Below are 15,161 nucleotides of genomic sequence, written 5' to 3'. Positions count from 1 at the left end.
TAAAATTTTCATACATATAAATAAAGAAGAAAGCATAACAGTACCTCATCCATGTCTAATTTTAAGTTGTCTATATATACATAATTAATTTCCACATTTATTTCTATCCATTAATGCCTTTTAGAATATGCTATAATTTTTCAACCCATATAAATATTATTACTATAGTTTATCTCAACACTACTACCATATATTAAAAACAATAATCGAAAATATTCTGGAGAGTTGGGGAAAAAAAGTGCAGGAAAGAACTAAGAAAAGAACAGCTCATTTAGAGTTTGAAGGATTCATTAATTAATATGATAGAAACAGATAATATATATATATATATATATAACATATACCAAGTACAAACAACAAATAACTAAGTATAGAAAAGTTCAATCTCTCACTCACTCCAATTTTGGTTTCAAAGTACCAAATTCGTTGAACCTACAAGGAAGAAGAAGATAATCTGCATATTACAACTGAACCACAGAACAAACTAAAGCTCACTTCTTTAATTGTAAAAACTAATTACTTAAACTGAATAAAATAAATGGAATATGATCAATTCATTGCAAAAAAAAAAATTGAATAGCATACCTTCTGATAGACGATAGAAGCCTGGGCGATCAGATTGACGGAATCGGCGAGTTGAGAGCCTCTACCATGGAACGCAGGAGGTTCAAAAATTAGGACTTGAAAAGAAAATAAATTTGAATTAGCAAGGATGGGGAATCAGCTGTGGGAGAAGAAAAAGAAAAATTAGGATTCTTTCTTTTATTTGAAGTTTTGGGGAAATGGAAGAATGCAGTGCAGCCTAAAAGAAAACGAGGCTGTTAAGTTTATTTCTTTGTATAATTTTTATTTAATTCAGTAATTCTTTAAATTCAAAAAATGGCAAAAAACCGGGGTTAATCCGGTTCACCGGTTCAACACCGGTTTGCGGTTCAACCCCGGTTTGATGCGGTTTGATATCTTTAAACCAGTGTAGGTGAAACCGGACCGGATGCTTGACTGGTTCGCGGTTCGACCGGCCGGTCCGGTCCGGTTTTCAAAACATTGATATTAGGTGAAGTATAAAAATGTGAAGTACATGAAGAACACATACCAAAAGAACTTAATAGCAGTCTATGCGAATCCGATCATGGAGTATGTTAGAAGAGAATACACAATAGCTTGTACCAAAAAATATGGAAGTTCAATCAGGACCTGTTACAGAATTAAGATGAATTATGTCAAACAACAAACAAATCTAAATTATGACAAATTACACGAAATTTACGTATAGGCCAAAGCTGAATACATTCCTGCAGTTTTCTCTCTATAGAAGACACTTCTTTCAACGGCCACAACTGGCTGCACGTGCAATGCATTTTGCACCCCGAGGAAAAGTACCTAACCTAAGTGTACATTGAGCCCGTAGCATTGAAAATATCATGTTGTTGAGTTCTGCAGTTCACAAAAAAGAAACAAGATAAAAATGGCTTAGACAAGTATCTTAGCTCCAACTTTTAAATTATTTTCTGGAGCCAAGATCCCTAAATATTGTCCCAAACATCAAAGCAACCAAGGTTGTCACTATGGCAAACGTTGCTTCCACAAGCAAGCAAAACATTGAGTTAAAAATGACTGAGAATATTGTGTAGGGAAATAGAGGTCCTTCGAACAGGGGAGCTGGTTTGCTCAATTCATCAATCATTACTTTGTTCCTCCTGAAATATGCCACACTATCATAATTGTCAAATCGAGATTCGACTCAAAATCCTTATTTTGTGAATTGTGACTCGTGAATCGAATGGTAAGATTAACATAAAACTTTTACCATGTTGAACTCAAATATTATCAAATATTAGTCTAGAAATGCAATTTTAATGTCAAAAAAGAAATCATATGAACCAAATACTTCAAATCTAATGCAAATGCAATACTAACAAAACTAATTCACAAATGAGACTATGTTTAACAACTTAGTGGAGATGGAGAGTTTGAGTTGATAACTTGATAAATAACAATCAGATTATTTTAAATTGATAACTTGATAAAAAACAATCGAACTAGAGGAGAGTGAGTTTAGTGAGCATGGGGTTTTATGCACCAACCCTAAGCTAAATGGAGTAATGGTGGCTGACCCCCCCCCCCAACCCCCAACATGTCGCAATCAAGTAAAGGTTCTTTACCTCTACCATTTTCACCCCTGACCATCGTAGCTTTTCTCGATTGATAGTTTGGCAATCCATTATCCTTGCTTGAACTGCCGATTGAGTCTAATATATATATATATATATATATATATATATATATATATATATAGTAATAATAATAAAATCAAATAAAAAGAATAAAATTGAAATAAGAAAGAACATACTCGAAGGAGGAATACAATGCTTGTAGACTATTTCCCACCAAGCATCAAAGGGAGGTTGATCAGCACTAAGAAGTAAAGGACTAAGCTCCTGACTCATGTAAGAAATGTTGAAACACCTTTCCACATAATTTTGATTTGACAAAATTGTTTAAGTATAATTTAAAATATATATTCTAAACACACTAAGTTTAAATGCTTTGATTTATTCTACTAATGTGTTTGTTCAATGTTGAGTTAAAACTGTTATAAGACATAAGGATTAAAAGGTCCAAGCCCAATACGAAAGCCAAGGCCCAAGTCAAACAACTCAGTACAACTCGGCCCGCGTATGTCAAGACATTGCCGTTTTGAACAAAACGCAACTCAGCAAACGGAAGGATCTAGAAGACCTTCGGGAACAACTTCAAGATGAAGCTGCTGAGTAGTCTCGACAAAGCGTACAAGACAGCAGTTGGCAAAGCAAAACTTCCAGATAAAGTATTTCCCTTTTGGGCAAAGTTCAGACGACACAGTATGCTGTCCAGTTGACTTTACCATAAAAGGAGAGAACGTCTGCTGAGCTGACCGAGGACAGAAGATACACAATTCTGATTGGCCGAGAGCTCTGAGCAAGTCAGGATGACAACGACATGTAGCCGTTTCCCTCCAACGGTTATTTCGAAATTCGAAATGACCGATGCCCAGACGTCTCTATAAATAGTGCCATCAGAAGCTTCACTCAACACAGAACTTGATCAAGCCATTACGCTGACCAAATTTCTACAAGTTCTGCAAGCAAAGAAGCAAAGCAAAATCTTACACTACAATTCTTATATCTGTGTAAAAGTCTAGAGTGATTGTTTCAATCATCTAAAGTGTCTTAGCAAATCTTTGTATAGGACAAAACACTTATCATTTCTAGAGATAGAAAGGAGAGGCTGAGTACTCATTTTTAGTACTCAGCGAGAGATTAGGATTGAGTAGAGGTATAGAGGAAGGTACTCTTGTCATACTCAGTTGCTGATATTGTAAAAGGTTTGAGGCTCTACCTTTAAAGAGCTCAGTAGAGGATTCGAAATCTCGGAACGTGTTCCGGGGACAGGACGTAGGCTTAGAAGAAGCCGAACCTGGATAAATCTGCTGAGTGAAGTATTTCTTACCTTTAACTCCTTATTTATATTGCTTGCTTAAAATAACCAAAAACTGACCAAGTAAAGAGGTCAAGTTGAGTTGTGCGCGTTGAACGTCTGAGCTCAGGAATAGACTCTAAGTGCTATCTCCTGACTCAAGCTAAGAAACTGACCTAGTCACCAGTTGACTAAGCTAGTATCTTGCTGTTTACTCAGCGCCGCTGTTAAAACCTTTTTCCTTAGAAAAAGAAGTCTGCCCTAATTGCGACAAAAGTTTAAATAGTTCCTAACCCCCCCCTTGGAACTATACTTGCAACCTTACAAGGGACCAACCAGTGGTATCAGAGCTTAAAATCTCACTTAAAAAGGTCTAACAACCTTGAGCTGATCCCTACCATGGGCGAAAACAGCACTCGATTTCTCCCTGGAAACCAAACAACTCAAATACTGCCTGAGGGGCTGTCCATTACTAGGCCTCCCCTATTCTTCGGTTCAAACTATACCTTCTGGAAGAATAGGATGAAAAACTTCATTCAGGCTACAAACATGAGTGCCTGGCTATCTATAGTCCAAGGCCCATTTGTACCTGTCGAGGTTGTGGCTGGCCAAACAGTTGTAAAAGCTGAGGCCAAAATGGACAGAGGATGATCTTAAGAAGCTTCAAAATCACGCTTCGGCTATCAATATGCTTCATTATGCGCTCGATGCTGCAGAATATAATAAAATCTCAGGTTGTGAGTCGGCACAAGAGATCTGGAGAAAGCTGGAAGTCACCTACGAGGGAACAAATAAAGTAAAGGAGTCCAAGGTGAATCAGCAGATGAGACTGTACGAGCTGTTCGAGATGAACAATGATGAGGGAATTTCAGACATGAATGCAAGGTTTACCAACATCATTAATGAGCTCAAGAGACTTGGAAAAATCTTCACTGAGGAAGAACAAGTCAAAAAGATACTCAGGAGTCTTCCTAAAGATTGGCAAGCAAAGAAGACAGCAGTTGAGGAAGCTCAGGATTTAACCACTTACAAATATGACGAACTCATCGGTTCATTGCTGAACCATGAGATATCCATGAAAAACTTTGAGATGAAGGAAAAATCTGAAGACAAGAAGCAGAAATCCCTTGTCATGAAAGCTGACTCCACTGACGGGAGTTCAACTGACGATGAGGAGATGGCTATGTTCACAAGGAAGATGAAAAGGCTATTCAGGAAGAGTGACAAATACTCTAAAAAGCCTTACAGAAAGTTTGATAAGTATAAGGCTGACTCAAGTGACAGCAAATACAAAAAGGACAGCTCAAAGCCCATTACATGCTTGAGTGCCATCAAACTGGCCATATTAAGTCAAACTGCCCCACACTGAGGAAAGACAAGAAGAGTGGGAAGAAGGCAATGGTGGCTACTTGGAGCGACAGTGATGAGTCTTCATCTACAGAAACTGAGGCCACCGAGTCAGCGAAGATATGCTTCATGGCTGACGAACTTGCTGAGCCATGCGTCTCTGAGCATGCTGACCTATCAGATGACGAGGAGCAATCAAATGAGGTAATTTCTCTTCCCCAGCTCAGAAACGATATGGTTAATGCCCTGAGTGATCTCTATACACTTGTCAAGAAGTGTAATAAGAAAGTTAGAGCACTCAGCAGGCGCTGTGACGAAGTGGAAGAGGTCAAACTGAGTGACCTCAGATACCTTCTTCAGGACAATACAACTCTGCATGATAACATGAAGATCATACATGAGTCTGTCTCTGAAGTCCAGTCAGTTTCAAAGAAACTGAGTAAGGACGTCACAACTATCCAGAACCAACTAAAGGTTCCAAATAAAAGAAACAGTCCTCTGAGAACTCAGTACCAAGGTACTAAGCAGAGATGGAATCCCCAGCAAAAAGTCCAGTGTGACTTTTGTGGGAAGTTAGGACACACCACTAAGGTGTGCTGGCACGCTCAGCACTAGGGTGCTGACAAGTCAGTGAAACATCCTAAATAGAAGGTCAGTTGTGACTTCTGTGGAAAGAATGGCCATACTGTCCATGTATGTCGCCATAAAATAAAATATGATGCTATACCTGTTGCACCTAACAAGTCAGGACCCAAAAAGAATTGGGTACCTAAAAGTAACTAGTTACAATGCAGGTAAGCCTGAGATGTGCCGAGAAGTCAAAGATGTGGTATATTGACAGCGCATGCTCAAGGCATATGACGGGTGATGAAACTCAGTTCATCACGTTTGAGCGTAAACGAGGAGGGAGCGTAAGTTTTGGAGACAACAAGAAGGGTAAGATAGTAGGGTCAGGAACCATCAGAGGTAATCCTACTATTGAATCTTTCTCCCTAGTCAGCGGACTCAAATATAACTTACTCAGCGTAGCTCAGCTATGTGACAATGGGAGAAAAGTTATATTTGATGCTACTGGATGTAAAATATACGAGGGTAAAACAAATGAGTTAATTTTAACTGCCCCTCGGATAGATAATGTCTTTATGCTAGACTTAGAGAAAAAGTTTTCAAAAACTGTGTGCTTAGTATCAAAGGAAGAAAATTCCTGGCTATGGCACAGGAGACTTGGTCATGTAAGCATGGACCTCCTGGCCAAACTAGCAAGAAAGCAATTGGTTGAGGGACTGCCTGAACTTAAATTTCAAAAAGATCAATTATGCCACGCTTGCCAAGCTGGAAAACAAACCAAACAATCTTTTCATAGCAAAAATATTGTCTCAACTAAACGTCCGTTAGAGTTACTACACTTGGATCTCTTCGGTCCAGTCCAGCCGCTGAGTCTGGGTGGAAGAAGATTTTCCTTGGTCATTGTAGATGACTTCTCTCGGTATACGTGGGTCATCTTGCTGACCAGTAAGGATGAAACCTTTGAGACATTTTCAAATTTGGTTAGAAAAATTGAAAATGAAAAAGACCTAAAATTAGCTCACATCCGTAGCGATAATGGTGGAGAATTCAAAAACCAAAAGTTTGTTGAATTCTATGAAGCCAGCGGCATTGACCACAATTTTTCTGCTCCTAGAACACCTCAGCAAAATGGGGTTGTAGAAAGGAAGAACAGAACTCTGGTTGAAATAGCCAGGACAATGCTGGATGAGCATAGGCTTCCAAAGTATTTTTGGGGAGAGGTTGTTAACACAGCATGCTATATTCTTAATAGGGCTCTAGTTAGACCTATACCCAAGAAAACCTCCTATGAACTTTGGAAAGGACGAAAGCCAAATATTGGATACTTTCGTGCCTTTGGCTGTAGATGTTTTATTTTAAATACCAAAGATAGCTTAGCAAAGTTTGATTCAAAAGCTGATGAGGCTATCTTTTTGGGCTACTCAACAAACAGCAAAGCATACAGAGCTTTTAATAAACGAACTCAAGTTTTAGAAGAGTCAGTACATGTAGAGTTCGACGAAACTGACCCTGCAGGTAGATACCAGCCGCTGACCGAAGATGATCCACACTCAGTAACCACCGCTGACCAAGAACCAGCTACTGAGTCATTCACGAAAAGGCTGACCAAGAGTAAGAGTGAACCTAAGATTACTTTTACTGACCCATCTACTTCTGCAGAGATTGTTGAAACAGAAACAGCACAAGACATAAATCTACCCAAAGAAATAAGGATTCCAAGAGGGCACTCAGAAAGTGCAATCCTTGATTCTACTGGGAATACCCTGATGACGAGGAATCAACTCAGGAAGTACCTCAGCAATGTTGCTTTCGTCTCAGTACAAGAACCGAAGAATTTCGCTGAAACTGAGTACGATGAATTCTGGATGATCGCAATGCAAGAGGAGCTCGATCAATTTAGAAGAAACGATGTATGGGAGTTAGTGCCTCATCCAAAGAGTCAAAAGACCATCGGAATAAGATGGGTCTTCAGGAACAAGATGGATGGACAAGGAAACGTAGTCAGGATCAAAGCAAGGCTTGTAGCTCAGGGCTACAGTCAGCAAGAAGGTATTGACTACGGTGAGACCTTTGCCCCAGTGGCAAGGCTAGAGGCAATTAGAATTCTATGTGCATATGCATCTTACATGAACTTTAAATTATTCCAAATGGATGTCAAAAGTGCATTTCTTAATGGAGTTATAAACGAGGAGGTTTATGTAAATCAACCTTCAGGTTTTGAGGACCCTAAGTTCCCAAACCATGTTTACAAACTCAAAAAGGCTCTGTACGGCCTCAAGCAAGCACCACGTGCTTGGTATGAGAGGCTGACCAGTTTCCTGCTGACTAGAAATTACGTCAGGGGCAAAGCTGATACAACCTTATTCATTAAGAAAAAGGGTAAAGATACCCTGCTGGCCCAAATTTATGTTGATGATATAATATTTGGTGCAACTAACGAATCAATGTGTAAGGAGTTTAGCAAACAAATGCAGACTGAGTTTGAAATGTCCATGATGGGAGAACTCAACTTCTTCCTCGGTCTTCAAATTAAACAAGGAAAGAATGGCATCTTCATCAGTCAAGCCAAATATGCCAAGGAGATATTAAAGAAATATGATTTGGAAAATTGCAAGCCAATATCCACTCCTATGGGCACTGACACTGTCCTCTGCGCTGACGAGAATGGTAAGTCAGTAGACAGCAAATTATATCGAGGTATGATAGGCTCTCTACTTTACTTAACAGCCAGTAGACCGGATATTCAGTTTTCAGTATGCTACTGTGCTAGATATCAATCTAACCCTAAGGAATCTCATTACATTGCTGTAAAAAGAATCCTTAGATATTTGCAAAGCTCAGTGAACGCAGGTCTGTGGTATCCAAATACTCATGATTTTACACTCATCGGATACACTGACGCTGACTATGGACGGGATAAGCTAGAACGAAAAAGCACCTCTAGAGGATGTCACTTCTTAGGAAGCTGTCTTGTATCCTGGTTCAGCAAAAAGCAGGCGTTAGTAGCCTTGTCCACCACTGAAGCTGAGTACATTGCTGCTGGTCATTGTGTTGCTCAAGTCCTATGGATTAAGCAACAGCTTGAAGACTATGGTGTTCAAACGAAGACAATTGAAGTCAAATGTGACAACAAAAGTGCAATTGATCTTTCTAAGAACCCAATTCAACACAGCAGAATGAAGCATGTCAGCATCAGACATCACTTCATTAGAGACCATGTACTCAAGGGTGAGATCAAGCTGACCTTTGTCCCAACGGACGAACAGCTTGCGGATATCTTCACGAAGCCACTGGCCCGTGAGCAGTTCAGCATACTGAGAGAAGCAATTGGTATGTTTAATCCTCTTCAGTAAATTCCTGTGCTAAATGAATTTGAATGCTGAGTGAATTACTATGCTGAATGATTGATTGTTTGCTGAGTAACTCATCGAAACTGACTGACATCAAATACTGAGTAAACTTGCACACTGAGTAAATTAGTTTAAACTTAAACTTTAAAATCATCCGTAAATGAAATACTGACCACTCAGAATATCAAACGCTTGACATTCTAAACGCTGAGTGTTAGATCCGTTAGCATAAATGCAATAGCACGCGTATAGCCCTAGGATGACGTATTCGCCGTATGTGTCATAAATGCTAGGATCTTTGTCGGTACACAATCATAAGGCAAAACTGACACATGGATTTGATTAAATCCACACCGCTCATTCCATCTATAAATAATGGGTAATTTCCCATCTTTTATTCTTTACGCTTAATCAAATTCTAAGGCAAAGAAACTTTCTCTCTCAAGATCCTTCTAAACCTTCCCCATCCTTGAAAATGACTAAGATATCCTACAACGTCTCCGGTGCCAGCCACCAAAAGACTAACTCCGATGAACCTACTGGAAATCCTCCTACGCCGCGCAAAGGAAAAACTGGCCAAACCTCTGGTCAAGGAAAGACTGTGAAAGTCCGAACCTACTCCAAAGTTTTTGAGAACATACGAGAATGGAAAGTTGAGCCCTCCAGATGGGTCTCAAACACTTCGTACAGAACGAACAACCTTTCTGCGAATGGATTTCACAAAACGGATGGACGGAGCTGTTTTCGGTTAGGGATGAAACCTATCCTGACCTAGTGAGGGAGTTTTACCACAACCTCAAAGTTGCCAATGACAACACTGACTACCTGTGCACTGAGGTGAAAGGCAAAACCATCTTCATCAACCGTCTCTACATAGGAAATCTTCTCAAGCTAAAAACTGAGGGAGCAAGGCTGAGAAGATCGGGAGATCAGGACAAAACTAACTATGCACACAACTTTTGCAAACCTGAGGGTCACTCAGGAGAAGTGTCAGCTTCATCAATGGGTCAGCACTAGAAGATGGCTCACTACTTGCTGACCTACTTCATCTACCCGAAGATCAACTGCACTACATCAGCAACAAATTTCGAGCAGTGCTTTATATGGCACATGATGACGTACACTCCCATCAACATGCCGGTCTACCTCGTTGCTGGTTTTCTTCGAAGCACTGGCACGATGCGGCTTGGATCACTCATCACTAGAATCCTCATTGACCATAAGGTTGATCTTGAAGGTGAGGAGAAAACTCGAGGAACTGAGATCACAGCAGCCTCGCTAAGAAAGGGCGAAGGACTAAGGCCCCAGCTTCTCGCAAGAGGAAAACTGCTGAGACTCCTTCCAAGAACGTTGAGTCTCCAGCAAAGAGGCAGAAGTCAGTTGGTAAGTCAGCTGAGAAAAGAAGCAGGCAAGGTGAGCCTGGAACTGAGGAAGCTATGGAGCAACCTCAGAAGAAGCAGAAGTCTTCAACACTGACTCCACTGAACGCCATACCTACAGCCTTCGTTGTACCGGGTGACTCTCACTTCACCTAGTGTCAAGGTACTGTAGCTGAGGATGATGAGCATGATGAACATGAGGTACAACTAGATGATCAATTCATCTCTCAAGTTGAGGAAGAACTTGACGGTGACAGTACCGAAGAAGAAGAGGAAGAAGCCAGCGGTCAGGATGACGCTGAGGACTCTGAGGAAACAGCCAGTGAGATTAAGGTTGAGCATGCCGATACTGAGTTGGCTGCTGGAGTTGAGCAAGTACTTGACCAACACACTGTTGATCCAACTGAAGAGCAAGCTGACCAGCCTCATACTGAGCAACAAGAATCTTCCCCTTCTCACTCAGGAGAACCTGATCATACTGTCACTCCACTTCGTAGAAGGCGAAAGTTGGTCAAGGCCAGTGAGAAGCTAGACAGTGAACTTCATGTGCAACTACCAACTCTTCCTGACTTTGTCGTCTCAAAGACAACTAAGGACCCTTCTGCCGTCAAACTCAAGTTTTTCAAACGCCAATCCACTTCTACTACATCGACGGCATTAGAAAAACAAGCCTAAGTTTCTTCTCAACAGGAACATGCCGACCCCAATGCTTCTGCAACATCAACCAGTCAGGTTGAGCCGTCTACTATTCATGCTATTTCCTCAAGCATGGTGCTGACTCCACACACCTCTGCCGTCAGCACAGACAGTATTCGCATTACACCTTCTGCAACTCAACTCTCTGCCGATCAATCAACTATCCCTAAAACTTAAGTGCAGATTGAGAATACTATTCCAGTCACTGACCTGGTAACTCCTTTCACTCCTCTTCCTTCCGGTCATACTGATATCCCTGAAGGTTCACAAAGCCATCTGAATGCCACTGAGTCCGGCAAAAAGATCATTGACTTAGTGCAAGCATTAATCAGAGACCTTCAACATTCCACTTCTCCTGCTGCTGGATCTTCAATTCTTGAGACCACCCAGCTCTCCCAGGTCACTCAGCTTCTCAACAAAGTTAAAGGACTAAAGGATCTGTTGAACGTCATCTTATCCTTCCAAGCACAGCAAGCTAAGCAGGATTCAATTGCCAAGCTGGCTGAGATCCAACTGACAACCGTGCAACATCTGAACTCTCTCCATCAACAAGTCCAGAAATTGTCAGCTGTGAACACTGACTATGCCACTTCATCTGAAATCCAAATGCTCTTTGCTCAGCTTCATACTGAGCAACTTAAGACCAACGAGCAAATGGTGTCGTACAGTCAGTGCTCAGTAGAGCAAATTGGTGAGGCTATAAGGTTGCTTAATCTAAATAAGCAAGAGATGGATACTGACGCAATGAAGCAGAACGAGATGATGACTCTCGCACAACAAACTTTCAACTACATTCGTCATAACAACATTCAACGTCAGTATTACGACACAGATCTCTTAAAAACCTTCCACTAAATCTTTGCTGGCCTTACTGAAGCTCTTATCTGGCTAGGCAAAGCTCAAGCATTCAGCGTCAATATGCTCAGTGCTGCTGATCTCAAAGTACCCGAAGAGGTCTCAGCTGATGGAGTTGCCATTTTTGATGGAGTAAATGAAAGCGCTGAGAAGCTTAAGGAGCTATCCCAAGAACTGACTCGCGCTGTATTAACTGATGCTTTCAAACTCCCTGAAGTTGACAAAATGGGGGAGAAAGAACATGCAGCAAGAGCTCAGCATGAGCGAAGTCAGTCATCGCATCACAAGAAAAAGAAATAGATAGGCTAGCCCAGTTTTAGACTAAGTCACTTCTAATCTAATTCTATTTGCCTTATCTATAAAATTTTTGCTGTCTAATTACTGACTTCTATCTATATATCATATTTGCATCTCTTATTCAAATCCTGAGTTATGATATATGATATGCTGATAACATGTTTGACATTGACCTATGTGTTTATAAAACATTCTGATAAGAACTCATTGAACAACAAATTACTCAGCGCGCTCTATATGACTAAAACTTCCGCTTAATACTGAGTAAATAGAATATGTTGATATAGCTGACCTATATCTGAAAACTGACCTTAGACTTACTCATTTAAACCTTTAAATGTTTTGAGTAAAACTAAGTCAGTAGCTCAACCCTTACGGGGGAGTTTGCTCAATTATACTAGGTCAACTATTATGGGGGAGCTCATACTGAGTTCCTCGCTGAATAGTTTTGCCAACATCAAAATGTGGGAGTTTGTTGAAACACCTTTCCACATAATTTTGATTTGACAAAATTGTTTAAGTATAATTTAAAATACATATTCTAAACACACTAAGTTTAAATGCTTTGATTTATTCTACTAATGTGTTTGTTCAATGTTGAGTTAAAACTGTTAATAAGACATAAGGATTAAAAGGCCCAAGCCCAATACGAAAGCCAAGGCCCAAGTCAAACAACTCAGTACAACTCGGCCTGCGTATGTCAAGACGTTGCCGTTTTGAACAAAACGCAACTCAGCAAACGGAAGGATCTAGAAGACCTTCGGGAACAACTTCAAGATGAAGCTGCTGAGTAGTCTCGACAAAGCGTACAAGACAGCAGCTGGCAAAGCAAAACTTCCAGACAAAGTATTTCCCTTTTGGGCAAAGTTCAGACGACACAGTATGCTGTCCAGTTGACTTTACCATAAAAGGAGAGACCGTCTGCTGAGCTGACCGAGGACAGAAGATACACAATTCTGATTGGCTGAGAGCTCTGAGCAAGTCAGGATGACAACGACATGTAGCCGTTTCTCTCCAACGGTTATTTCGAAATTCGAAATGACCGATGCCCAGACGTCTCTATAAATAGTGCCATCAGAAGCTTCACTCAACACAGAACTTGATCAAGCCATTACGCTGACCAAATTTCTACAAGTTCTACAAGCAAAGAAGCAAAGCAAAATCTTACACTACAATTCTTATATCTATGTAAAAGTCTAGAGTGATTGTTTCAATCGTCTAAAGTGTCTTAGCAAATCTTTGTATAGGACAAAACACTTATCATTTCTAGAGATAGAAAGGAGAGGCTGAGTACTCGGGTTTAGTACTCAGCGAGAGATTAGGATTGAGTAGAGGTATAGAGGAAGGTACTCTTGTCATACTCAGTTGCTGATATTGTAAAAGGTTTGAGGCTCTACCTTTAAAGAGCTCAATAGAGGATTCGAAATCTCGGAACGTGTTCCAGGGACAAGACGTAGGCTTAGAAGAAGCCGAACCTGGATAAATCTGCTGAGTGAAGTATTTCTTACCTTTAACTCCTTATTTATATTGCTTGCTTAAAATAACCAAAAACTGACCAAGTAAAGAGGTCAAGTTGAGTTGTGCGCGTTGAACGTCTGAGCTCAGGAATAGACTCTAAGTGCTATCTCCTGACTCAAGCTAAGAAACTGACCTAGTCACCAGTTGACTAAGCCAGTATCTTGCTGTTTACTCAGCGCCGCTGTTAAAACCTTTTTCCTTAGAAAAAGAAGTCTGCCCTAATTGCGAAAAAGTTTAAATAGTTCCTAACCCCCCCTTGGAACTATACTTGCAACCTTACAAGGGACCAACAAGAAAAACCATATTCCGAATAGGGACGTCGAAACACAAAAGCGTTCTTGTTCATAGGAAAATGGTAAGTCTTTTGATGGAGGACCAAATTAAGTATAGCTTGAGTTACCTCTTGCAATCCTAAAGTTCTTCCTAAGGCCGAGTCAGCCTGAATGATATCAGAGTACCCTGAGACAGCTGCAGAATCAAATTCAAGTAATTTCAGTACAACAGGATAGAGTTGCCAATTACAAAACAGAGAAATACAAAACTGCCAATTCTTATCTCTACTCAGCCAATTGTGTTTCAACATATCAACAAGGTGATGCAATTTCTCAATTCCAAGTGCCAATTTTCAATGAACAGACATCAGATTTCATAAAATCATATTCAACAGTACAGACATGCTTCAAAATCATGAAAATTAACCCTTTTATTTCAAGTTTTTCATCTTTTAATTGCCTATTCTATAATATAAATAGCAAATCCATACATCTAAACCCTAATTCACCATTCCTAGCATATATTCAATTCTTTCCTAAAATTTATTTTCATCTATTTCATACATGGAAGCCATTAACCTTTCACTTTCGAAACTTAAAATTCTCAATGACTTCTTAAATACTACATATTAAAAGATTATCAATAGAGAAGAAATAAGTTTACTCATCCATAGTCGTGAAGGCTTGAAAGTTTGAGACTTTTAATCAATTTCTTCTAAGTTGAATCAAAAGAATTGTCGCAGGCAAAGGAAAAAAAACGATAAAGAGAGGGTTATTTTTCTGTTTAGGGATTCTAGCAGATAGAGTTTCAAGGATTGATGCAATCTTCATTTTGTTCCAGATTTTTATTTAATTTTGGCTTAATACATCATTTGCACTTGAACTTGTTAAAAAAGCTTGATTGGCCCCCTGAACTTTCAAAGTGTTCCGATAGCTCTCTGAACTTGCATAAAATATTCAGTTGGCCCTCTAAACTTGCGTACAATGTAATCAATTGATCACTCGGTCATAAAAAAGTAAGTTAAATGCGAAATATGTATTCCACGCATCTTAGAATGTTAGTACATAATTAAAAAATAGATTAAAATGAAGTTATTGTTTGCTCAACTATACAACTTGTCTTCTCTAATATTAGAATTATATGCTCAGATTTTGATCGTTTTATTTTTTTCTAAGACTCGTGGAATACATCTTCCACATTTAACTTACTTTTTTATGACCGAGTGATTAATTAATTACATTTTATGCAAGTTCAAGAGATTAACTGAACATTTTATACAAATTCAGAGGGCTATCAGAATACTTTGGAAGTTCAGGGGTCAATCAAGTTTTTTTTGGACAAGTTCAGCCCACAAATGATGTATTAAGCCTTTAATTTTTGAAACTAGAAAGATAAGAAAGATATTTCATGAGAGTAGGAGAGT

Source organism: Euphorbia lathyris, chromosome 3, assembly GCF_963576675.1.
Source record: "Euphorbia lathyris chromosome 3, ddEupLath1.1, whole genome shotgun sequence".
Lineage (NCBI taxonomy): Eukaryota > Viridiplantae > Streptophyta > Magnoliopsida > Malpighiales > Euphorbiaceae > Euphorbia > Euphorbia lathyris.
The sequence above is the reverse complement of the archived record's forward strand: the minus strand, read 5'-3'. Positions refer to the sequence as shown.